The sequence below is a fragment of the Canis aureus genome, chromosome 13 (genome assembly GCF_053574225.1).
Source record: "Canis aureus isolate CA01 chromosome 13, VMU_Caureus_v.1.0, whole genome shotgun sequence".
NCBI classification, from domain to species: Eukaryota; Metazoa; Chordata; class Mammalia; order Carnivora; family Canidae; genus Canis; species Canis aureus.
Genome location: NC_135623.1, coordinates 63,175,904 through 63,202,871, shown reverse-complemented (window position 1 = coordinate 63,202,871; position 26,968 = coordinate 63,175,904). Strand labels below are relative to the sequence as shown.

At 39.9% G+C, this 26,968-nt stretch overlaps 1 long non-coding RNA gene across 1 annotated transcript in view; it reads right to left on the bottom strand.

Annotated features, from left to right (window-relative positions):
* LOC144281690 (uncharacterized) overlaps positions 1 to 24,450 on the bottom strand; it is a 113,450-nt gene extending 89,000 nt beyond the window's left edge. The window contains exon 1 of the long non-coding RNA XR_013350114.1: positions 24,351 to 24,450. This is a non-coding gene — a long non-coding RNA (uncharacterized LOC144281690). The remainder of the gene's footprint in view (positions 1 to 24,350) is intronic.
* Positions 24,451 to 26,968: the final 2,518 nt, after the last annotated feature.

The window sequence follows — 26,968 nt, the reverse complement described above, 5'->3', positions numbered from 1 at the left end:
TTATTTATTCATGAGAGACACACAGAGAGAGAGAGGCAGGCTCCATGCAGGGACCCTGCTGTGGGACTAAATCCCAGGTCTCCAGGATCACACCCTGGGCTGAAGGCAGTGCTAAACCGCTGAGCCACCCAGGCTGCCAAGAGCTTAGACTTTAAATTGAAAGTTGGTTACACAGGAATTAGGGGATACAAGAGGAATCTATGACATAGAAAGCAATGGAACAAGGTCAAAATCCTGGACAAGAAGCAAATACTACTCAAAGGTAAACACATGATACCTTTCTTAAAGAAAAGGAAAAATGGATGACTAAGAGGTGGAACTAGGAACCCAGAGAACAGAACCAAAAGCCATGAAGAATTATTCCAGACCTTAAGACTTAACCATCAAATATTTGGCTAGAATTTCAGAATTCCTGTCAATGACTTCCTTCTGCATCCCATCCCCTTCCCTTTTTTTAGCAGTAAATTTTATTAAAAAAAAAAAAAAGAATAGCCTATGTCTGTCCCACCATTGTACACTGAAGGAGGAAAGGAGAGGAGATTATTTGTCTCTTTAGTTTAGTTTCATAGCTATCCATCTCCTATCCAAAGGAGAGGAGATTATTTGTCTCTTTAGTTTCATAGCTTTACAGATTGAAGAGATATGTGCCTGAGGAGCTGTGTTTAAGGAACTACATCTGATGATGAATTCTATCCACCATCATTGGCCTGGACCTAAGTTGGTAAGATTCTGGATTTCGAGCTGATGCTGTCATGAGATAAAACTTTGGGAGCTATCAGTTGGGAGTGAATGTATTTGCATGTGGGATAGATTTGGATTATTGGGGTCTAGACAATGAACTATGAAAGGCACTCTCTGAGATGGCTCCCAATAGACTTTGCCTTCTGCTATCCAAGCCCTAGTTTCATCTCCTCCACTTGAGTGTGGGCTTAATTTACTGACCCACAGAAGATAGCAGAAGGTGCAAAATAGAGCAAAAGGTATGTGCTGATATTAGATTATAAAAATACTGAGAACGGGGGCTTCCAACTTTCATGTTCTCTCTGTTGCTCATTCTGAAGGAAACCTGCTTCCATGTTGTGAACTGCCTTATGGAGAGATTCACATGGTAAAGAATGGAAGGAGGTCTCTTGCCAGCATTTACAAATGATAGAAGATCCTCAGTCCAACGATCCGCAGAACAGAATTTTTCCAAGAACCACCTGAATGAGTTTGGAATTGGTTCCTCTGCCACAGGAGGAAACCACAGCCTGAGCCAATAGCTTGATGGCAGCCAATAGCTTGAGGCCTTGATCTAGAGGCATCCAGCTAAACTGAATTCACATTTCTGACACAGAGAAACTGTGAGAAAACAAATGACCGTTGCTTTGAGGTTCCAAGTTTTGAGGTAATTTTCTATACAGTAAAATATAACTGATACAAGTCTCTAAAAAGCCAATACAATCCAATTTATTAGATAATGTTTAAAGTTAAAAATAATCAGGAAATAACATTATTTGTTTATTATTTAGAAATATGAAGGTAAGAGTTTAAAGGGCTTGGCTCTGTATCTCAGGACTAGGGAACAGAATAGGGTGGAACAAGGACCACTACTTTTTCATTAAGCTCTTTGACTTTCAGAAATTTGCTTCATGTTTCTGAAAAATATCTTCCAGAAAATCCCTTTTTTAGGGCTTCTGAGAACCAAGGCTTCATTTTAAGATCTCAAAATTACATAGCATTAGATAGTATTAGCTACATTTCCAAATGCATTACCTCTGTAATTCTCTCATTTCCTTCAATAGAAGGTGAGAATAGTGCAGATTTTGACACTGTCCTGAATACAGAAGGAAAGGATTAGCCAAGAAAAAGATTCCATAATGCTTGATGAACAGTCAATTCATAAAATGTCAAATATTAAATATTGAAATTATTTGAGTGGTCTGATGCTTAACGAATTTGTAAAGGAAAAAATATAGAACACATGAGAAAGATTCAAAAAAGTGACATTCCTAAGCTAAAACTTAAAAAAAAAAATTAATCCAGAGCTGATAGGGTCTTGCTTGATTTAACTTCTTTCATTAAAAAGTCATATTGCTTTCTTTGCTTTCTTTCTTTTGAACAACAGCTTACATCTATAACCATGTCAAAAACACAGAAATCAAGAGAAATGGCAAGGCCCCAAGGACCACGTATAACTCTAGGATTTGAAGGAATTGAAGTTAAGCACCACCACTGACCTTCATGAGGTTACATGAACTCACTTAAGCTAAAAATGATCATGGACCTCATAAGACTGTGTTGGGACTAACAAATAAAATGGATCATAAAGCACTTAACCAAATAGAAGTGAAAGGCTTGGAATTGAATACTATACTAACAATATTTTGTTGTCCTCATTTAACCCCTACAAATTGAAAAACATTGACTACAGATCTAAGAGCATAGAGATGGAAAAAACTGGCTGACAGTTCCCAAAGCAAATCTTTTTCCTTCAAAGAAGTGTCAAAGGTTAACCACTCAAATATAATTAAAATGAAAAACAAAAACAAAAACAAAACAAAACAACAACAACAAACCCTAAACTTCTCCCAGGCTGAAGGATGACAAGTAAGAAAATAAAAACCATAATAACCCATGACCCCCTATGATTTATTGAGGGCTTAACTATATGCCAGGGATTGTGCTGAGCACTTTACTTCCATTATTTATTTACTCATCACAAACTCCCATTAGTTGGGTATATTTGTACCTATTCTATAAAAGGGACCCTAATAATAAATAGGTCATAAACTAGTTGAGCTGACACCCAGACAAGGATCTATCTGAATGTAAAATCTGGTGGGCAAAAAAGTACAGCACTGAGAATGTAAATATCCTGAAAAAAATCTTTGTTGTTTTAATGAAGAGAAAGACTTCAAGTTCTTTGTTGAAAAACATACTAAATACCCTTCACAGTATCCATGGGTCCAAGCTCTACTAAGGAAACTTAGGCAAACATTTCTTGTTTGATGATGCCCCTGCACCCTGGCCATATTGACAAGACAAAGAACAACCAGTGTCCTGAAATTAACCATCCATTGACTAGCATTGTCCAATGAGGAAAGTGGAATGATCTGCTTTCTGTCTAAACTGAAGGGATGGTCGTAAACTGAGCCAATCGGATTCTCTCTTTAATTTAAATTTGTCAAGTTTTGAAATAATTTAACACCCACAGGAAATGTATGAGCATAATACAAAGAACTGCTGCATGCTCTTCACAGATTCCCTGATTGTTAAATTTTACATTTGCCTCATTTCTCTTCAGAGAAAGATGTGTTGTTGACTCATTACCTTTAAATACTGCAGTGTGTACCCCGTACCTCCCAAACAAGGATACTCTTCTATATTAATATCATTCATTCCTTCCAGTCAGGAAATAAACATTATTATACTATCATCAATTTACAGACACCGTTCTGATGGTGCCATCTACTGGCATCAATTTTGCCAACTGTCGTAATAGTGGTTTTCACCTCTGGGCTAGGATTGTACTTATAAGTATGCATTACTTTTACTTGTCTCCTTAGTATCCTTCAATCTAGAATGGTTCCTTAGTTTTTTCCTACTTCTCATCCTTCATAGTCTTAAGGAGTATAGGTCTTTTCGTTTTTCCAAAGAAGACACAGACAGGTAACAGACAAGAAAAGATGCTCAACATCACTCATCATCAGGGAAATACAAATCACAATGAGGTATCGCCTGACACCTGTCAAAATGGCTAAAATTAACAATATAGGAAATAACAGATACTGGCAAGGATGTGGAGAAAGGGGAACGAACCCTCTTAAACTGTTGGTGGGAATGCAAACTGGTATAGCCAATCTGGACAACAGTGTGGAGGTTCCTCAAAAAGTTAAAAATAAAACTACCCTATGACCCAGCAATTGCACTACTAAGTATTTACCGCAAAGAATACAAAAGTACTGATTCAAAGGGACAAATGTAGCCCAATGTTTATAGCTGCCTTATCAGCAATAGTCAAATTATGGAAAGAGTCCAAATGTCCATTGACTCATGAATGGATAAAGAAGCTGTGGTATATATAAAATGGAATATTATTTGGCCATAAAAAGAATGAAATCTTGCTATTTGCATCCACATGGATGGAACTAGAGAGCATCATGCTAAGTGAAATAAGTCAGAGAAAGACAAATACCATATGATTTCACTCATATGTGGAATTTAAGAAATGAAGCAGACAAACATAAGGGAAGAAAAGATAGAGGCAAACCATAAAATGAACTCTTTACTATAGAGAACAAGCTGAGGGTAGCTGGGCAGGGGAGGTGGAAGGAGAATGGGCTAAATGGATGATGGTGATTAAGGAGGGCGCTTGTTTGGTTTTTTGTTTGTTTGTTTATTTGTTTGTTTGTTTGTTTTTAAGGAGGGCTCTTGTGATGAGCACTGGGTGTTGTATGTAAGTGATGAATCACTACATTCTATTTCTGAAGCTAATATTGCACTGTATGTTAACTAATTGGAATTTAAATAAAAACTTGAAACAAACAAAGGAGTACAGGTCTTTTATTCTATAAGGTGACCCTAAACTTAGGTCTATCCACTGTGTACTCATGACCACAATCAACCAAAGCATCCAAGGCAGCAATGCCAAAGAAATGACACTGTACTCTTCTCAGAAACTACATTTCGAGACACATTGTGCTTACCTGTCCCAAGGTAATATTTACCTTGATCACACAGTCAAGTTGGTTTCTGCCAGATTTCTTCACTATAAAGTCATTATTTCCTCTTTTGTATTTGGTTAGTATTTGGAGGGAGATACAGATCCCTCTTTATACCATTTGATCTGGGCATAAATCAAGAATTTGAGAAGTGGAAGCAAACAGATACAGAGGAGCAGACTCAAATAGCATAGCTAATTCACATTAATGGACAATGCCTGAAATGAAGATCAAACCTTCTACTTCTGGAAACTGGCTCCACATGGCTTAGCTCTATTAAGATTTTTCGGCTTCCGGAATCTGGAGAGTTCAGCTTTTCCTGAATTTGGGTTCTGTGCACACTTGAAATCACCCTAGGCCTGAGTCAGATTCCAAAGGAAACGAGCTACATAGCAGAGATTTGTGGGGGGGGAGGTTTAATATAAAGCACTGTAGGAAACAACACCTCTAAAGAAATGAGAGAAGCAGGACTAAGGAGAGTGAGAAGTTGAACTACCATACAGGTGTATCAGAAGCCTCAGCCCATCTCATGAGGAGGTCTGGAGCTAGGATGGCTCTGCAGAGTTAGCCTGAACTAAAGCAAAGGGGCCTAGATCTTCATATTCTCTGTATAGACCAGTCACTAAGCAAAGTTTCCCCCAGAGAAGGGAAAGTACTGTGGGTGAGATACCTCCCATTGACAAGGAAAATTCCTAGGGACGGTTTTAGTTGGGAACTATAAGCAGCCAGAACTCCTCCCAGTAAGGGAATGAGTGCCTCAATCCTGAAAGGGGCAGCTGGGAGGCTCACACAGCATGATAATGGCTCGTCCTTGTACTACGTACATCTACGTGCATCATATAGTAAGTCCACTCAACCTGGGAAGAAGAACTTCCGAATTTTAATCAGTCTTTTTTTTCTCCCAGGGAAGCTTACAAAAGAACAAAATACAGCAGCCACCACAGCTAGTCTTTAGAGCATAAAAGCTACTTATCTTCTTCTTCATCTACTACTCATTTCAGCATAAATAGCATACTTCTTGAAGCAACTCAGACCCTCACCCCTGAGGAGTCTGAACCCCTAGGCATCTGGCCATTTTCAGTCCATGGTTGTTGTACCTGGCTATCACTAAAATTGAAGAGGGGAGTATCTAGAGATGATCCAGTAGATCATCTGGATGTTACATATGTACCTCCTGCTGCTGTCACGTAACAGCCACTCTACTTCCTCTCGATGATCAAGGCCAACTTTCTTGCCAATATAATGACTCTCCTTCTTGTCCACTAGGTTCTTACAAGACATTCAAAGTAACCAGGTGGCAGCTATAGCTGAAGGTTTAAAAGAACTCTTTTGGTGTTCCCTGATGGAAGGTTCCAAACTTAAAATCACAGGAAAAAGAACAAATTATCCAAGCCGATCATTAAGAGTTCTAGTAAACAGGATCACTTCTATTTCTGAACTCATTTTTTGATTGATGGAATATAACACATACTGGAGAGTAGTGCCTTATTCTCAAAGAGTTTCATCTTTAAACTGGTACCTGAGTTGAGCCTTCAAAGGTCCATTTCATCAGTCTGTCAGGTCAGGATATTCTGGGAGGTGTAATATGTTAAAGGATAACTGGATCCCATGGTCATGTGCCCAATGCTCATCTTTTTTACTATAAAGTTGGTCCTCTGGTCTGAGATCATGTGAAATAGGTTACTAGATTACTAGATCAAACATTATATACGGCCCTAGACAGAAACATCCTGCAAATAGGAAAAGCAAATCCATACTTAGAATATGTGTCATCTCTAGTCAAGATGAATAGCTTCCCTTTCCATGATGGAAAGAGTTCAATGTAATCAACCTGCCACCATTGTGCCTAAATGGTTTCCTATTGTGTTATACTGGGGCTCCATGTTGAGCCCTGTGGCTGGCATGTTGGACATTTGGAAGCAACAGCAGCTAGCTCAACCTTCGCAAGTGCCAATCCATGCTTTGGGGCCCATGCATAGACTCTACCGCTTCACAGTGACTACTCTGTTGGGCTGGCATTGGAGTAAAAGATGACAGAGCCTGGCTGATATTGACTGGCAGATTGTTCGGTTTGCTTCGTTGTCCATATCTCTCCCATAGAGAATGCTCCCTGACGGGAATTGACATCACTACAAAGATCTTTATACTTTGTACCTACTCCCACATGCTCAGATCTCCTTGTCCCTATTTTCAAATCTTTCTCCCTTCTAGCTAGCCCCTGCTTTAACAACAAGGCATTTGCCACCACTCAGGAATCTACATATATCTTTACTAAAGCACATGTCTCTTGTCACAAAGTGCTGACCCTACAGGCATTTCTCTTCATTGCTCTCTCCCTCTCTCTCTCTTTTTTAAGATTTTATTTATTTAATTGTTTGTTTATTTATTTGAGAGAGAGAGAGAGAACACAAGCAGGGGGCAGGGAGAGACAAGCAGACTCTGTACTGAGTGCAGAGCCCAAGGTTGGGATCGATACCAGGACCCTGAAATCATGACCTGAGACAAAAGCAAGAGTTAGATGTTCAACCAACTAGGCCACTCAGGTATCCCTTCATTGCTATCTTTTAAAGTCACATTCAAGTGGTGCTATAATGAAGCAGGTGTCTCATTTCAACTTCTATCCATGGAATAAGCCAAATTATTCATAAACCAAGCTAGGACTTTTTCTTTCTCAATTAGTTGATTATAAGACACCCCCCACAAGACCAGAGGATTGAGCTAAGGGATTAATGCCAGTGTAAGAGTGGTGGTTGATATGGGTTTCTACATTTACTTATGCCTTGCCTTGTCCATGCTTGATTTTGAATGTATTATTACCATCATTTGATAAATTGCTGCTGATCCTGCCTAGAGGTGACCTGGTGGGTCTTACCAAACCCAGCCCATAATGGACAATTCTGACCCCAGTTTCAGCTTCACCATCTCTACCAAGGCCCAACAGAATGCTAGGAGCTATTCTCAAATGGAATATTTTTCTCTATTACACATAGCCCTTCAGAGTTTTCCCAAATTGAGGTAAAACAGTCAGACAGGTTTATCTCCATATCAACCAGTTAACAGATACAGGGAGAAGGTGCATCCCTGAGTGACACAGCTCCCTTCTGCTGAGGGCAGTGCCTGAGCAGGGTGGGTAGGGAATCTGCTATGAGCCATGGCATCTAACACTCCCAGCAGCTGGGGTGATGTGACTCTTGGTCTTGCCGGAGAGATGTGTGGCACACCATAGCATCCACTACAAATAGTTTAGGTCAGACTATTTTCTTACTAACATAGCCTAACTAAAACCACAATATAGAATTTACTATTAGCATTTGAGACTTGGTTAAGAAAACAACAGATCTGTCTCATTCCCAAATAGGAGTTAACCATTTCAGAAAGTAAATGCATAGACTTTTTTCCTCTTTTTCCAATTTTTTTATTGTGGTAAAATGCATATAACATAAAATGTACCACCTTAACCATTTTTAAATGTACAGTTAAGTGGCATTAAGTTGTGCAACCATCACCACCATCCATCTCCAGAATTCTTTTCATCTTGCAAAACTTAAACTCTATACACATAACTCCCTGGAACATATAACAACTCCCCATTCCTCTTCCCCTGAAAATCACTGTTCTACTTTTTTTTTTTTTAAGATTTTATTTATTTATTCATGAGCAACAGAGAGAGAGAGAGAGAGAGAGATCGGCAGAGGGAGAAGCAGGCTCCATGCAGGGAACCATGCAGGAACTCAATCCCAGGACCCTAGGATCACAACCTGAGGCAAAGGCAGATGCTCAACCACTGAGCCGCCCAGATGCCCCTGTTCTACTTTTTGTCTCTGTGATTTTGACTACTCTAGGTATATCATATTAGTGGAATCATACAGTACCTGCTTTTTTGTAACTGGCTTATTACACTTGACATAAGTTAATATAATTGTAATTTACATTACATTCCTCAAGGCTCATCAATGTTATGTCAGAATTTCCTTCGCTTTTAAGGCTGAATAATATTTCATCACATATGTGCGTGCGTGTGTGTATGTGTATGTGTGTGTATACACACACCACATTTTGCTTATCCATTCATCTATCAATGGACCCTTGGATTGCTTTCACTTTCTAACGATTATGGATAAGGCCATTATGAACAGGGGTGTACAAATCTCTTTGAGACTCTTTTCAATTTTTTTGTGTATATAGTCAGAAATGGAATTGCTGGGTCACATGCTAATTCTATTTTTAGAATTTTAATTTTTTGAGGAACTGCCATAGTGTTTAATTTTTTGAGGAACTGCCATAGTGTTTTCATCAGCAACTGTACTTATGATCCCACCAACAATATACAAGCATTCCAATTTCTGCACATCCTTCTCAATACTTGTTACATTTTATTTGTTTGTTTTATAGTAGTCATACTAATTGGTATGAAGCAACAGTATCTCATTGTGGTTTAAATTTAAATGTCTCTGATGTTTAGTGATATTAAGCATCTTTTCAAGCACTTCTTCGTCATTTACATATCTTCTTTGAAAAAATGTCTCAAAAAAAGAAAAGAAAAAATGTCTCATCTGTCTAGACTTTTACCCATTTTGAATCAGGTTGTTGGGGTTTTGTTGTTGTTGTTGGAAAATGAGTAGACTTTTAAAACCAATGTTCAGGATAGCCTGAGTGGCTCAGTGGTTTAGCGCTGCCTTCAGCCCAAGGTGTGATCCTGGAGACCCAGGATCCAGTCCCATGTGGGGCTCCCTGCATAGAGCCTGCTTCTCCCTCTGCCTGTGTCTCTGCCTCTCTCCCTCTCTCTCTCTCTCTCTCTGTGTGTGTGTCTCTCATGAATAAATAAATAAAATATTTTAAAAATAACAAAAATAAATAAAAATAAAAAATAAATAAAACCAATGTTCAATGTTGAATTCAACAATGCCAAATTTCTCCAGCCTATGGTACCCACAGGAATTAAGGCAACTAGTGGCAAGATAGTTCAAATGTGATATGGAGGGGGGCACCTGGGTGGTTCAGTTGGTTAAGCGTCTGGCTCTTGGTTTCAGCTCAGGTCATGGTCTTGGGGTCATGGAATCGAACCCTGGATTGGGCTCTGCCCTTAGTGTGGAGTCTGCTTGGGATTCTCTCTCTCCTTTACCCTTTGCCCTTCCCCTTGCTCATGCACACTCTATCTTTCTCTCTAAAATAAAATAAATAAAACCTTAAAAAAAAAAAAAGGAAGAAAAACTGTGTTATGATGGGCTTTTCAAGTTAGGGGTAGAAACATTTTTTTTCATAGCTGCAGTTATACCTCTATAGGCTTGTTCTTGAAATTTATCCTAATGGCTAGGAATTTATACTTAAAATATCATCATACAGATGATTCTAATTAAATTCTATTTCAAAGGTACATCTGAAACTCAAAAAAAAAAAAAAAAAAAAAAAAAGCCAACTTCCCATTGAGGCAATGGTATGCCTGGTTGTCAGGGCCATATGGCTAGTCCATAAAAGCTTAATACTGGAATAAAAATTCAAGAAATAAACCACTATCTATAGTGAGATTCCTGTAACAAAAACAGTGTCTTAGAAGAAGTGACATAAAAGCTTGGAAGCAGTTAAGAAATAGAAATATCTTTTCTGATAAGTGGTAAAAAAGAAAGGTAGAGTGAAATACAGACAAAATCTCTCCTCTTCCCTCATCTTATTCTGTCCCCAATTTTAGGAGTAACTATTTAATGCGACTGTATTCTGTGTTCCCTTTAGCACTTTATATGGCCTTCTATTAACATTTATCTCAGTACTTTAATACCTTATTTAAAAGTCTGTCATTTTATGCATTCAATACCCAGCATCTTTCAAAAGCATTATGTGCATTAAATATATGCTTGATAAAAGAATGAGTGAATAAATGAAGACATCAATAACAGGAACTCATTACCCTAGTGGAACTACCTTGATTCTCTTGGCACCTTTAAAAATGGCACCTAGAAATTCAATGTCTTCCACAGAATGAAAAATTGAAAACTGACGAAGCAAAACATTTTTTTCAGAACAGCTTACTAGCTTGAATTTTCTACAGCGCTGTTTTACTTTTGCTCTGAGTTTAATGTCCAACACAAGGATAGCAGCCAGAAGGCTGGTGGGAATCACACCTCTGCTCCCTCCTACTGTGAAGAATGTGATGGTGTTAGCACAGAGCAACCCTGGAAACACCCAGTGTACATGACTCCCAGTGAACCCCTCTCCTGGCAGAAAGGCACACTTTGAAGTCTTACCAGTGCCCCACCCCCACCATGATAATACATGCAGCATGTATTCCATGTTCTCTTAGAGAAAAATGAAGTTATAAATGGCTTTAGGTTCAAGAGAAACCTTTAAAGGACAATCTAAAAATTCCTCCATATTACCACATTCATTTTATTTCAACTTATATATGGTTCCTACTTGTCTGCCCCAAAACTCATCTAGAGTTAGCATCTCTTGAAATTTTCCCATTTCACCAGGAGAGGAAATTTTGCTGTCCCTCCCAACCTCTACTGAGATTCCTCAGAAAAGGGGAGAGGAAAAAGGGGATTTATCTTTCTCCTGGGAGGCTCTGGCTTAGAGTCCCTTGTGAGTTCTATTAGTTGGTTTAAAAGGATCTTTCACTATACCCTTCACACTGCTTCAACCGCTAGCTCCCCTCTATCTGAAGAACCAGCAAACTGAGGACTGGGCATAGGTCAGATGTCTAGGAAGGTTTAGGGAGAGACAGGAGGGCTATGCTGCTGCACTGCCTAGCAAACCTAATTAAAAATGAATATAAGATATCTGTACTGTAAATGCCCTTCAGCCATGCCCCTGGCCACGCTCACAGTATACTCTGTAAATCCTTAGCTTCCTCATTACAGTTGGTCTCCTTTTCTCTTGTCCAGTCCCTCCAAATTCTTGTTTTATTGATAAAGGCAGTTAATTCTTTTTCTCATTCCTATGTGTTCCAAACCATTCCCTGAAGCTTATCTTTTTTTTTTTTTCCCACGGCTAAATGGCTCATCTATTCCAAAGAGACACTCTGCTACTTCCTTAGGATTCAGAAGCAGCCACGGTCTGCTGGGATTTTAAATAACAAATTGTTTCTCCTACACACAAAGACTAGTTGGATATAATAAACAACTCTTCAGGGCCTTCCTTCCATCTGAGACACAGGAGTAGTGGGCAGCCACCATGTGTGTCCTCTGTGACTCCTCCCTGCCCCCAGCCACAGCGGATAGATCCCCCCAAGGAATTCAAAACTGAGGCACCTGGGTGGCTCAGTGGTTGAGCATCTGCCTTCAGCTCAGGGTGTGATCCTGAGGTCCTGGGATCGAGTCCCGCATCGGGCTCCCTGCATGGAGCCTGCTTCTCCCTCTGCATGTGTCTCTGCCTCTCTCTCTGTCTCTCATGAATAAATAAATAAAATCTTAAAAAAAAAAAAAAAAAGGGAATTCAAAACAGTAATCCATCCCAAGAAAGATGCGGCATTAACATCACCATTACTGGACAGTAACACAAGATCTTCTAAAAATGCCTATCCCCCTTCACAACATTACTTAAAAGGTTTGGGGGGAAAATGTCTAAAAGTCATTTTCCTTTTTAAACCTCATTGGTTCCCCCCACCCCCACCCCAGAATCTGTCATTTCCAGGAAGAGACTAAGAAATGCTGCTCCACAGATTCTGACCTATTACAGAGATGAAACCAGCTGTGTACGTAAGGCTGTTTCCTCTGTTAATCGAGTTATCGTTCCTTCCATGCCCTTGAATTTCAAAGTGAAACTTATAAATAATCTGATCTTAACATTTAAAATATGCACTCTCCTTCTGCCCGCCAGAAGGTAATGAGCAGTCTAAAGTCACTCAGCCTGGGCTGCCTTTCCCTAATTGCCCTAAAAATTAAATAAAAACTTTCCTACATCCCTTCTGCTGCTCTGTGAAAACAGGATAAAATACAGCAAAATTCTAATAAGCCAGCCTGCGTGAAGTTTTCCTCCTCACTCCTTAACACCGCATTTACATTCCCTTCCAAACACCACTAACTTCCCTGCCTCTTTATCTCCATAGAAATCAAATCGCTATAGCTCAAATTCATGCTGCAGAGAGAATTTTCTACTATTAGAGAAAGATTGTCTCCCATTTTGTGATAAGGGGTTTTTTTTGTTTTATTTCTTTAATACAAGACTGGGGGGGTGGGGGTGGGGGTGAAGGGTAGCTTGAATTACAGGACTATTTAAGCCATAATATTTAATTTCAAACTCTGTCCTTTACAGCCTATTACCTCAGCCGCTGTCTCTTCTTCCCTCATTTTCTGTTGAAAATTGATCTCATTGTTCTTGTCTGAATAAAAAGGCCCAAGCTCGGGGTATTTCAATTGGCTTTGGCTCAAGAATAAAAGATCCCTTTTAAAGTGAAAATCCTTGTTTTTGCCAATTCAAATCCCATTACTCATTTCCCTCCCAGGCCAGGCGGGAGAGCCAGGGGCTGTGCCCATCAGAATGGTGCACACCGCTGAGAGGTCTGGCAATTGCCCCTTCGCCAACAATCTCCCTGGCCGTGTGACCCACGGGTCATTCAGACACCTCAAAGGGTGAGTCAATTGGCAGCATCAGGAAAACCCTTATCATTTCCATGTAGTGTCCCAAAGGGGTAACTTTTTGTGCTTGACTTTATTTTCTGCATCACTGTTAGCCACCGAAGTAGGAATACTGTTATTTATTGCCCATTTATAAGGGAAAATTGACATTTGAGCCTATTTGGAAAGTGAGATATTCTGAGTACCTGGAAGAAACTAGCGTTGCTGGCGCCCCGTGTCTAGCACACCCGCCTACTGGAGAATCATAGCATTCTTAAGACAGATACTACAAAATTTCCACTGTTTCCTCCAATAATTGTCCCCCCTCTTCGTCCCCTCCTTCTAACAATAATCTCATCACCTCTGTAGTCCTCCTCCCATTAGCATCCAAACAGACCCTTCATTTCTATGCTCTACACAAGTAGTGAGCTTGTTAGAACTCTGAGAAATAAGAAATGGTCATTTCAAATTAGCATCATGTCAAGCAAATACAGTAAAATGATAACTATTGGGGTATCTGAGCAATAAAGACGCAGGAATTTGTTTTTCCACACTTGCAACTTCTCTGTGAATACGGAATTACTTCAAAGTATTATGTAAATATCATCTTCATAGCATATAATAAAACTTTGAACTCACCCAAAATCTAGCAGAGTTGATATTTGTAGAGGTCAACAGAAAAATAGAGCATCACAGGGAGAGGAAAATGTTAAGGATTGAAGAAGAAAAAAATCCTCCCTGAGTTAAAAATGTAAGTGGATTAAAGGTTTTGCTATAGAAATTTATCCCCTGCTTTAGTTTATGAGTCTAGGCTCAAGGCAACAGGCAGAGGGAGGTTGTCACCAAGAAGTTCTGTTTGCCAGTCTCCAAGCTTATCCTTCAGGACCATCATGTATCTCCAAACAAAACGCCCCAAGAGAGTCCTCAATCTTTATTCTAAGCATCAGGCAAATACAATCTAGGGACAAATTAAAACATAGTAAGCATAAAACAGCTTTGAGACAGATTAAAATGAGCAAGGTATTTGCCGACATCAGAGATGGCAAAGTCGAATCAATAATGATAATGAGTCTCTTATCAACAAAGAATTATTCACAAAGAAGGAGGGGTTGGAGAGGCAGTCCACTCCTTTCCAGGAGTGAAAGGAAGCAGAATTCTGTTCCTGGGTGATGTTACATTACAGATTACCCAGGCAAACTATACAATGTCTTACCTTTGAGACAGAAAGAAATTAGCATCACAATCATTAAATTAAATTGCAAACAGGGTTGCTGTTTCTTTACAGTCCACAATGTGAAGTTGGCATGAATGAAATCTCTTCTTTCCAATATTCAAAATTTTCTTCAGCTCATCAAGACTCCGTTCAAATTGCCAATCCTTTCTGAAGTTGTCCCTGGCTAAATAAATCTACCAAGCATAGCACAGGGGCAAGGGAGAGAGACCGATGATTTTTTAAACTGCAAGCGGCCCCTTTGGGACACGATAGGATTTGCTGTTTCACGTAGCAGTTTTCAGGGCAGAGCCTTTTGGGGAAATGTTACCAAATAGAAAATATTTGAGGTAATTTAGGAGTTCATTTTGGGTCTGTCCCTGGGGTAAATATCACCTAGAGCTAAAAAACTGTGTGCCCAAAAAATCACATGTGTATAAGAAAAAAAAAAACAAAAAAACAAAAAAAACAACCCTAAAAGCTACTACAATTCACCTCTTAGCTCTACTTGAGAAACAACTGGTAAAATAATGAATACTTTTTGTTATCATAGTTAATTTGTTTAATGGGCAAAATAACTAATGTCTAAAAAAAAAAAAGCACCCCTAAACAGACTAATGGATCATGTTGGATCAAACTTAGAGCTTCAACAGAGTGCCAGGATAACACAGCAGTCAAGGGCACAACTCTAGAGCCAGATGCCTGTGTCTGAATCGCCCCTCTGCTGCCTGCTGGCTGCATAACCTGGGCAGGACACTTAGCAGCTCTGTGCCTCAGTTTCCTCCATGTTTAAATAGCAATAGTAATAGTTGATGGTTCACTGGGTTAATATAAGATTAATGAGTCGAAATTACATAAAGCCCTTGGAACTAACCATACCCAGTACATAGTAAGTGTTATATAATCTTTAGCTGCTATTAGTAGAGTCTTTAAATTAAACTTTCTAGTTTTAAATGATTAGGTGGTGGGACTGAAATCATTCAAAGGTTAACTATTTTAGGGCTATGGAGAACTGGATTCAAGTCCTTCCATCATTATACATGTATGGTCTGAAACAAGTCAGTTATTTCCTTGAAGTCTCTTCACCTATGAAATAAAAATGAATAAAAAGCATAAGTAATACATCCCACCTCATGCCATATGGGGAATAAACTCTAGGAGACAAGACTGATGTAGGAATATCATTTAGATGACTATTGCAGTGTAGCCCAAATAAGAGAAGCATGGCCTGAACCATGCTAATGGCAGGGTGGATGGTGAGAAGTGCTCGTATTCAATACTTCTTGGACTTGTCAATGGATTGGGCAGGAATGTAATGGCAAAAGAGCAATCAGAGAAACTCCTTAAGTGCTTGGCCTGATCAGTCAAATGGCTGGTGTCACCATTAAAGAAGATAAGAGAGCCTGGCGGAGAGGCAGGTTTGGAGAAGGAGAAATCAAAAGTTCAGTTCTCAACATGTTAATTTGAAAGTTCCAATTCCATCTTCCATGTGGAGAATCAGAAAGAGAATTGGATATAGAGTCTGAAAATCAAGGCAGGGTCAGAGTCAAGATATAAATTTCAGAGTTATCAATATTTGATGACCTCCCAATATTTTAACAAAGGGTTCAAAAAGAGAATAGGATCAAGGAGCAGGCATTAACTAAATCACTCCAAAGCTTAAAGGTCCAGCAGAGGAGCCAGCAGGAAGAAACTGACAAGAAATCACCAACAAAGTCAACGAAAGGCCAAATAGTGTCAGGGAAACCAGGACAAGAAAGTTCCAGAAGCAACAAAACTCTAACTTTGAAAACCCAGACCAAGGCATCCCATTTGAAAGCAAAGATAAAGTCTGCCCCCATCCTAGTCTTAAAACAGCTAATCAGACATCATATAGTCAACGGAAACAGTTATCTCCTAAAAGTTAACTACACATGTTGTCAAACGAAGGAATGAGTGAATTCAAATTTTGGTTGAAACCGCTTTCAACCATCTGTGTGTTAGAGACTGATGCAACGGAATCCCGCTACAGGAGGCGTTTTCCACTATCAACACAAAACCTAGAAATTTAGAAGTCAAGTCTTGTTGCCCAAAGCCATGGTGAGTGTGACTGGTACGAGGAAGAGCCAGCAGCTTGAACCCCAAACTCCCCTGAAGCAAGCAGGGCTGCTTCCTTCTGCCGCACGCTGCAATGGTTTCCAGCAGTTTTCAAAACCATTTAGGAACCCAGGGCAGCCAGCAGCTTCACGGATCACTGCCAACAGTTGAGCAATTCTACCTGAACCAAGCACACAGAAAGACTGAATAAAAACATCCATTCTCCTGATTCTGTACTTGCAGCACTTGCGCAAAACTCATATTCCAAAGTTCAGCATCAAGTTTTGTTTAGAAAGATAAAAGTAAAGATTTGCACTCTGAGAAAGTGACTTTTAACTAGAAAGGCACTGAAGTACCATGGAATGTGCTACAGACTCCAGAGCCCAGTAGACTGAGTTAATAATGACTTTTTGGCCTTACCTCTCTCCATTCGTCTGCCACCCTTGGAGCCAGACCCCCTAACGTGATCAGCTTTGTGGCTTAAACTGTTTTTGCAAGAACATCCTATCCTGAGGTCCTGTATTCTTGTCACTCAAGAGAGATTTAGCAAATTAGATAGACATACCACGGTCCACAGGAGGATTAATAGCGCTACTTAGCATTTCTTTATGTGGCACTTATATTCATGTTTATTGTCCATTCCTTACAGAATCCCTGCGAGGTAGGTGATCGCTGTTATCCTCAGAGTTCAGTGAGGTGGAATGACTTGCTTGGGGTTACACGATGACAACAACAACAACAACAGAGACAAGACAGAGTTGGGGCTTCAGTGCGCTACCTAGCCCAGGAGACACAGACTGCCGTTATGAGCAATCCATTAGCGGGAGCCAGGGCCTCCACACTCAGACAAGAAGGGAAAATCCTGCCGTCCTCCCACTCCCAGTACACTTCCCAAAGCAATCCCTCCCAAATACAAGGCCCAAGCGAGAATCCACACGGCAGTGCCCACTGAGCCGCAGGATGTATGCGGGGTGGTCATTCCCACTGCCCCCCACATACTTATCCCTGTCCCCATGCATGGAAAGCCCATGGGAGCAGCAGCCTCCACTCTTTCCTGTGAGAGAAGAGTCAGGACCTGCACTATTTAAATCTCTCTCCTCCCCCAACACGTACATACACCTTCACACTGGAGCTGATACCACATCATATCTCTGGTTTAGAAATTGTTTATATCACTGTGTCTTCAGAAGCACTCACTAATTTGGTTTCTTCTCACTTAATTTCCTCTCCTCTGCACATATGGCAAGCTGTGCTTTCTGAAGCATGCTTTTCCCTGGGACACTTTTTATTCCCTTAGCTCTTGAATAGTGTCAATAGAATTTATTATCAAGTAAGTGCATCTTGGATTCATCCAAGTATGATTAGAACCGATGTGGCTTAATAAGAAGGCGATCTCACAAAGCAGCTCTATTTTAGTAGTAAGAACATGGACTTATGAATTGAGGAGACACGAGTTCAAATCTCTGCTCCTCGGGGCAGCCCAGGTAGCTCAGCGGTTTAGCGCCTGCTTTTGGCCCAGGGTGTGATCCTGGGGACCGGGGATCCAGTCCCACGTCGGGCTCACCTGCAAGGAGCCTGCTTCTTCCTCTGCCTGTGTCTCTGCTTCTCTCTCTGTGTCTCTCATGAATAAATAAATAAAATCTTTAAAAAAAAAAAAATCTCTGCTCCAGCACTTACTGGCTATGTGATCTTTGTGAATCACCGAGTCTCTCTGAGCCATTGTTGTCTCACTTACAGATCTGGATGATAATAATATAACTGGTAGGGTGATCATGAGGAAATAATGATACAAGGCATGTACTCAATAAATAAAAATCATTTCTATTTTGTGATGTTCTTAGTTCTAAGAATTTAATTCTCCTAAAGCCAAATTCAAAAGTGCTCTGTGAGTATTAAATGAGCTCATATATGTAAAGTACCCTACACAGTCATAACACATAGACCTGTAGGCAATAAATATGATTTCCCCTTATGGAGGGGGGGGGCATTCTAGGAATGCTCTGCCCCAACCTAATTTTATTTTACATCTAAGGAAACTAAGGCTTATTCTCAATTATACGAGGTGGCATAGTTACCATATCAGTTCTCAAGTCTGTGTCCTTTCTTGTCCAGTGAAAAGCTTGTGGTTCCTCTTGTTTATTAGAGAAGTACCTTTGAATGATAAACTCAGCAAATCCCACAGCTATGATATTAAATAATAAAATAGTAATAATACTAAAGCTAAAACGTAATTACTCTATATTATGTACCAGGCAGTGTCCTAAAGATTTACATATATTAACTACTTTAATCAAAATTTTAAACCCTTTAATAGTTTCAAAGCCTAGGTAGATATGGAATTGGCTTTGAGCCCTGTCCTCACCCTTTGCCTCACAGCACTGAAGCAGGTATGCTGGTTCCTGTAGGTTAAATAAACCAAAGTCCACAGACAAGGTGATAGTAGCAGTCACACCAGCATGTAGCACAATATGTTTTTTGCTAGCGATAGAATTTTGGACAACTGCCCTGGCACGAGTCAGCAGCATGGATGTCCCCTGCTCGGCTTGATCTACCTTAAGCACCTTATCCAAAAGGCACCATACACTCCCAGGAAATACGGTCTATTTTAAAAGCCAAAGGAAAGAGGATTTTCCACACTGGTGCAATTGAGAGGCAGCAGGCCTGCCCGAGGCCAGACTGTAGCAGGAAAAGGCTCTGTGTTTTGTTGTGATTTCTTTCCTATGTGCATTCATCTTGGCCTGCCACACTTTTATTCCTATAACCCCAAGCCCTCTTCAGCCAAAATCAATCATGCATGCCCACTTGTGCGTGCGCGCGCACACACACAAACACACACACATACATATTCCCTCTCACACAGAAATGGAAACATGGCTCTGACTGCTCTTGGCATAAATTTTGGTTCAGCTTCATTAGGCTAACCATCTGGGTCATTTCAATTCTGTTTCCAGTCCCAAAATAATTGCAGCGTCTGAATCAGCCATTCTCTCTACCCTATCTCTTCCCAACACCCCTACCCCCTCCACCAGCTGCATAAATGTTAAACTTTTTAAAGAGAATATAATTAATGTTTTTGGAAGACTGGAGAATTTTTTAATCCACATAGGATCAGATGGTCAGAGGTCTAGAGTTAATCTTTATGTTGGTCAGAGCAAATGAAAGCCCATCCTGTCATGGAATAATTATTTAGAACTGTGCATTCTCTCCCCACCCCCACTTCTGATCTCTCTGAACTCTCTGATGTGACTAAGCTCATAATTGGGACAGCAGCCAACAAATAAAATGTGACTCTGTAATTTCATCTGCATCCATCCAAATTGTACTAAAACGGCTGCGAGGGCCTTTGGCCTCTCACTAACTGCTTGACTTTATTTATGCCAAAGGAAATGATTATAGTTTGGGTTAATATAATCAGCTGCAGGCCCTGTGAACCCCCAAGCTTGCAAAGGGTAAGCACCTAACATATACAGAAATACAGTTGTTGGAAGACACTGTCTATTAAGTTCTTCTATTACTGAGTTTTTAAACTGTGGGTTTTTAAATGGATTTTCTGTCTTTGCAGAAAACAAAGACAAGAAATTAAAATGAATCAGACAGGTCATGACAAATTCACCCGCCAATTACTTCATCTGACTACAGCCAAGTTAAAGCTGTCTTTAAAAATGTAAGGATGTAGCTACCTCTATGATAAAGAGCATCATACATTAAAAAAAAAAAAAAAAAAAGTTTCTTTTGTTGTTTTTGTTTGCTTGGCTGCTTTCTTAAATTGCTTACTCCTGCTAAGTAATTTATTCATTTACCTAGCCAATATTTACTAATTTATTAATATTTATTACCACCTGCTAAAAGCTAAGGATAAAACTGCAGACAAGCTGGACATAATCTCTGTCACCACAGAGTTTATGGTCAAGTAAAAGATACAAAACAGTAAATAAGATTTTATGATAAAGCACAGTAACCACATGAAAGTGAAGTATAAGGTGTTATGGAGACACTAAGGAAGAGTAACCAACCCAGACTAGAGAAGTCATAAAAACATCTCAGGGAGAAAAAGGAACCTTGTGCACTGTTGGTGGGGATGTAAATTGGTGCAGCCACTGTGGAAAACAGTATAGAGTTTCCGCAAAACTTAAAAGTAGAAATAGCATATGATGCAGTAATTTTACCCCTGGGTATTTACCCAAAGAAAACAAAAGCACTAATTCAAAAAGATATATGTGCCCCTATATTGCAGCATTATTTACAATACCCAAATGATGGAAGCAGCCCAAGCATCCATTGATAGATGAATGGATAAAGATGTGACATATATGCATCTACATATAGAACAGAATATTACTCAGTCATTTGCAAAAACATGACTGACCTAGAGGGTATTATGCTAAGTGAAATTAGTCAGACGAAGGAAGACAAATACCATACAATTTCACTCATAGGTGGAAGCCAAAAGAAAACAAATGAATAAACAAAGAAACAAAAAGCAGAAACAGACTCATAAAAGCAGAGAATAGGGACGCCTGGGTGGCTCAGAGGTTGAGCGTCTGCCTTTGGCTCAGGGCATGACACCGGGATCCTGGGATCGAGTCCCACATTGGGCTCCCTGCGTGGAGCCTGCTTCTCCCTCTGCCTGTGTCTCTGTGCCCCCCCCCCCCGTCTCATGAATAAATAAATAAAATCTAAATAAATAAATAAATAAATGCAGAGAATAAACTAGTGGTTACTAGAGGGGAAAGAGGGAGAGGGAGAGGCAAAATGGGGGAGAGGACTAAGAGATACAGGATTCCAGTTATGGACTGAATAAGTCATGGGGTAACAGTACAGCATAGGGAATGGAGTCAAAGGTGTTATAAGTGATGTATGGTGACAGATGGTAGCTACCCTGCAGTGAGCATGAGCATGGCATAAGGTATAGACTTGATAAATCATTACGTGGTACACTTGAAATTAATGTAATATTGTCTGTCAATTATACTTCAATTAAAAAAATTTTTTTCAGGGAAATCTATCAGGGAAAACCTGATGGATGGACAAGAATTAAGCTGATAGGCATGGTTTGTGTCTTTTCAGGCTTCTCTAACAGAATATCATAGACTGGATGGCTTAAACAACAAACATTTCTAATAGTTCTGGACGCTAGAAGTCCAAGATCAGGCCTGGTTCTTTCTTGGCTGTGCCCTCACACGGCGTTTCTTGGGGGCTACACTCAGAGACAGAAAGATCACACGTCTCTTCCTCTTTTTATAAGTGCATACGTATCTTCACGACCACTTCACTCTCATGTCCTAATCTAACCTAATTGCCTCTTAACAGCTTCAACTCCAAATGCTATCACATTGGGAGCTATAGTTTCTATATATTAATTTGGGAAGGACACATTCAATCCATAGCAGTTTGGAAACATATTCCAGGCCGGAAAAACATAGGATATGCAGAATTCCAGAGGCTGGAGAGATCAAGACTCATTCCAGGATTTATCCAGAATTTTAAAGTGTGAAGAAAGAAGTAGAAAAGAAGCTTGAGCAGCAAGAGGTGAGAGGAATAGAATTCTTTTTAATTTTTTTTAAAAGATTTTATTCTCATTCATGAGAGACACACACGAGAGACAGAGAGAGAGAGAGAGGGGCAGAGACACAGGCAGAGGGAGAAGCAGCCTCCATGCAGGGAGCCCGATGTGGGACTCAATCCCAGGACCCAGGGATCATGCCCTGGGCCGAAGGCAGATGCTCAACCACTGAGCCCCCCAGGCATCCTGAGAGGAATAGAATTTATACCAAGATCAAAGGTCTGCATTTTCAGAGTAGACAAATACCCTAATTAGATTTTGGTGACCAAAAAACTATTCTGTCAAATATGTTAAGAGGGAATTCGATGGGAGCAAATTAAAAGCAGTGAATTAGTAAACATAAGGATTAAGTTTGAGAATTAGTGAAACTGAGGACTCTGAGGGGCACCTGGGTGGCTCAGTCAGTTAAGCATCTGCCTTTGGCTCAGGTCATGATCTTGGGGTTCAGGGATCCAGCCCCGGAGTCGGTCTCCCAGCTTGGCAGGGAGCTTGCTTCTCCCTCTCCCTCTGCTCCTCCCTACCACTCATATCTATTCTCTCTCTCCCTCTCAAATAAATAAAAACTTAAAAAAAAAAAAAAAAAAAAAAAAAAACTTGAGGACTCTGATATCCACAGATTACGGTTTTGCTCTAATGAGCTCAAAGGATACATTTTCAACAAAGGACATCAGAGGATATTAGGCTATAGAATGTTCAGTGAGCCTCCCACTTATTTATTGGAAATGTCCCTGGTTGGTGGCAATGGTAGTCATCTATCTGTCCACAGTTAGGTCTTCCAGACCTTAGGACATTCCAGGCAAGGATTTAGCACTTCATATTCCCCAACCACAACCACCTTATACTTCAGTAGAATTAACGTCTATGGGTGCAAACACCATCATTAGCAAACCCTGCTACCTGAATTTAGCATCTGGACTCCAAGTATAATTTCTGAAAAAGCCACCTTCACATCCTGATAATTGCCCACAAATCATATAATCACTATAAGGAATCACACAAGTATAATTACACTGTAGCTCTAAAGTAATGACTGATTTGTGGGCCTGTGCTGTAACTCACCTCCCAATTTACAATGCACAGGAGGGTGTGAGCAGGAAGGTTTGAGGAGGGCCCACCACAAACATGAGACTAGTTAGGAGGCTGGGGAGATGAGGGGTGATCTCAACTCACATGGTAATGATAGGAACCAAATTGAAGACAGCTCATAGAGTCAAGATCCATTTAAAGATAGAAACTGGTAAATTGGATATAGGGGAAGACAGATTTCTAGGAACTATTTCTTTATTAAGATAGAATTAACATTATACTAGTTTCAAGTGTACAACTTAATTATTCCATATATGTGTATATGGTGAGATGATCACCATGGTAAGTCTAGGTAACATCCATGACCACATCTAGTTATAAATTTCTTTTTTCTTGTGATGAAATTTTTAAAAATCTTTCAAAAGAACTTTTAAGAAGCATATTTTTAAATTAAGACTTGGCCATCTATATAGCTGGAATCTCACAGTTTCTTCTGTGTTTTTTTAGACTTTCATGCATTCCAAAGTCTATCAACGCCAAAGTGTAGTTAAATGTTTTCCCAGCAAAGATTGTTAGGCCAGTATGGCAGATGAGGAACAAAATAATGAAACAAGAGATGTTTATTTTCTTTTTCCCTTTATGTCTTTCAGCTCCTTCTTTGCCTTCCAGGAGCTCCCAGCCTCTAATCACTTGGGGACTTAGGGGACACTGATCCTGGTGTCTCCAAACCACTCTTCAGCTTTCTTGTCTTGGAAAATTACAGACTCTTCTGCTCTGCTCACACCCATTCAAAAATAACTCTGTCCTTAGCTGCCAGGTGGGAAGGAAAGCTAGTATCAGTTCCACAGCTAATAATGGTTTATATTTATACCATATTTTAAGTCCCTCACCAGCTGATGACAGAGTTACTTTTATCTGAACCTCTGTTTGCTTGTCTGTAAAACTAAGTGATTCAAGCAGATTCAGATGTTATAAATTCAAATAGAGGTTGTGTGTAATGTGGATAAATAAAGCAAACTGAGGTGTTATGTAGTGGGGAGGGGTGGTTTCTTTGGGGACTGTTCTGAGAGTTGTATCCTCAGTTTCAAACGGAAAAAACACTTTACTGATATTATTAAAATCCATAGAAACAGAAAGAAGAAAAGGGAAATCTGCACATAAATGAGCACAATAGTAATCAGGAAAGGAGAATGAGACAAAGTTCTATCAAATCAGGTACTTACAACATCCAACCTCACTAGCTGGGGAAGCCCCTTGAAGATAACCAGGCTGGAGTCCTGTTTGAGAGGCCTAGGTGATGTGTCCTCCCATCAGGGAAATTTCCAATTGACCGTAGGGCTATGTTTTTAGGCAAATGGCGGGGTCTGAGGTTAAACATTTGTTCGCCTACATGTAATTTGGAACGAGCTGATTCTATGTTATCACATCTTTGCATATTCAAGGAGTCTGGGTTAGGTGTGCTTGTCTCCCTTCCCAGATTCCATTCTGGGGAGCCAGCCCAGCCTGGAGCCAGTGGGGATATAAGGCAAGAATTACAGCTCTCAGCCTCCAGACCAGAAGGGCCATTTCTGACCTAGAGGCCAGCTAATATCAACTAACCAGCTTCCAAGGTCTCTTATGCAGCACAAATCTCACAAACATCCTTTGGCCTGCCTAAGTATATGCAGGTCAGGGCTGTCGGTTATGCAGGACAAATCACAGAAACCTCCATCCATACAATACAGGGATTTAGCGAGCTCTTACCCCACATAAAGGAAGCAATCTAGGGGCGGCTGGGTGGCTGAGTTGGTTAATCATCTGACTCTTGATTTTGGCTCAGGTCATGATCTCAGAATTGTGAAATCAAGTCCTATATTGGGCTCTGCAGTGGGCATGGGACCTGCTTAAGATTCTCTCCCTCCCTCTCCCTTTCCCTCTCCCTCGACCTTTCTTAACCAGCACCCTGCCCCCATGCTTGCACACATATGCACTCCCTCTCTCTCTGAAAAATTAAAATAAATAAATAAAAGGAGCAGCCTGTATTCTGCTTCAATTAACTATTGTCCTACAAGCTCAATGTTGTCAATACTTTCCACTTTTTTCAAGATAATTTGGAAATGCAGATTTCTAAAGTAATTATCCAATTTCAAAAATTTAGCAATATGACTAATTAGATTTTTTTTATTTGTGAGCCAACACTGTTAAGCCAAACAAAACACATCTGCTGGCCAAATTTGCCTGTAAACTACCAGTTGGAACCCTCTAGATTACATAGTTTCTAAGGCTTTTTCTGTCCCTTAACTGTGGGAAAATCTAAGATGACATCACTTTTAGGATCTAATCTCTAAAATTGGGGAATTCTAGACTCTACGAATCATAAGAGATAAACAAAAGTTTGCACCAATGGGTTGTTCTGAGTGTGCTTCAGATTTCAGCAAAAAATACTTCTTCAGTACATATGATTAACCTCATTTTTGTTGACCTTATAACAGTATAAGGTATGAGGCTGTCCAAAGTGGCAGACGATGAAATTCGTAATTTATCAGAATAAACAAATTATTGCTTTTACCTTGACTCAAATTTATTTATTTATTGATTGATTGATTGATTGATTGATTTTATTTATTTATTCCTGAGAGACACAGAAAGAGCAAGAGGCAGAGACACAGGCAGAGGGAGAAGCAGGCTCCACGCAGGGAGCCTGATGCGGGACTCGATCCCAGGTCTCCAGGATCACGCCCTGGGCTGGAGGCAGGCGCCAAACCACTGAGCCACCCAGGGATCCCCTCTGACCCAAATTTAAATGATGTTTATTGATATTAAAATCAATGTTATCAGGATAATACTATATTGAAACAATGTGCACCCACAGATAATATGATATTCAACAGTGAAAATGTAAGACCAGGAACAACACAAAGATGTCTACTCCTGCTACTTTTATTCAACATAGTATTGGAAGTCTTAGCCAGAGCAATCAGGCAAGAAAAATAAATAAAAAGCCTCAAAATTAGAAAGAAAAACTAAAACAGTCACTATTTGCAAATGACATGATACTACTATACATAGAAAACCTTACAGATCCACCAAAAAACTGTTAGAACCAATAAGTGTAAAGTAACAGGATATAAAATTAATATCTAGACAACTGTTGCTTTTCTACGCACAAATAATAAATGATCAGAAAGAGAAATTAAGAAAACAATCCCATTTATAATTGCTTTAAGAAGAATAAAATACCTAGGAATGCATTTAACCAAGGAAGTGGAAGACCAGTATACTGAAAACTGTAAGACATTATGAACTATTAGGACTTCATCAGGAAGGACAAAAAGCTTCTGCACAGCAAAAGAAACAGTCAACAAAACCAAAAGACAACCTACAGAATGGGAGAAGATATTTGCAAATGACATATCAGATCAAGGGCTAGTATCCAAGATCTAAAAAGAACTTATTAAACTCAACAGCAAAGAAACAAACAATCCAATCATGAAATGGGCAAAAGACATGAACAGAAATCTCACAGAGGAAGACCTAGACATGGCCAACATGCATATGAGAAAATGCTCCGCATCACTTGCCATCAGGGAAATACAAATCAAAACCACAATGAGATCCCACCTCACACCAGTGAGAATGCGGCAAATTAACAAGACAGGAAACAACAAATGTTAGAAAGGATGTGGAGAAAGGGGAACCTTCTTGCACTGTTGGTGGGAATGCAAACTGGTACAGCCACTCTAGAAAACAGTGTGGAGGTTCCTCAAAGAGCTAAAAATAGAGCTATCCTATGACTGGGGATTTACCCCAAAGATACAGATGCAATGAAACGCTGGGACACCTGCACCCCCCAATGTTTATA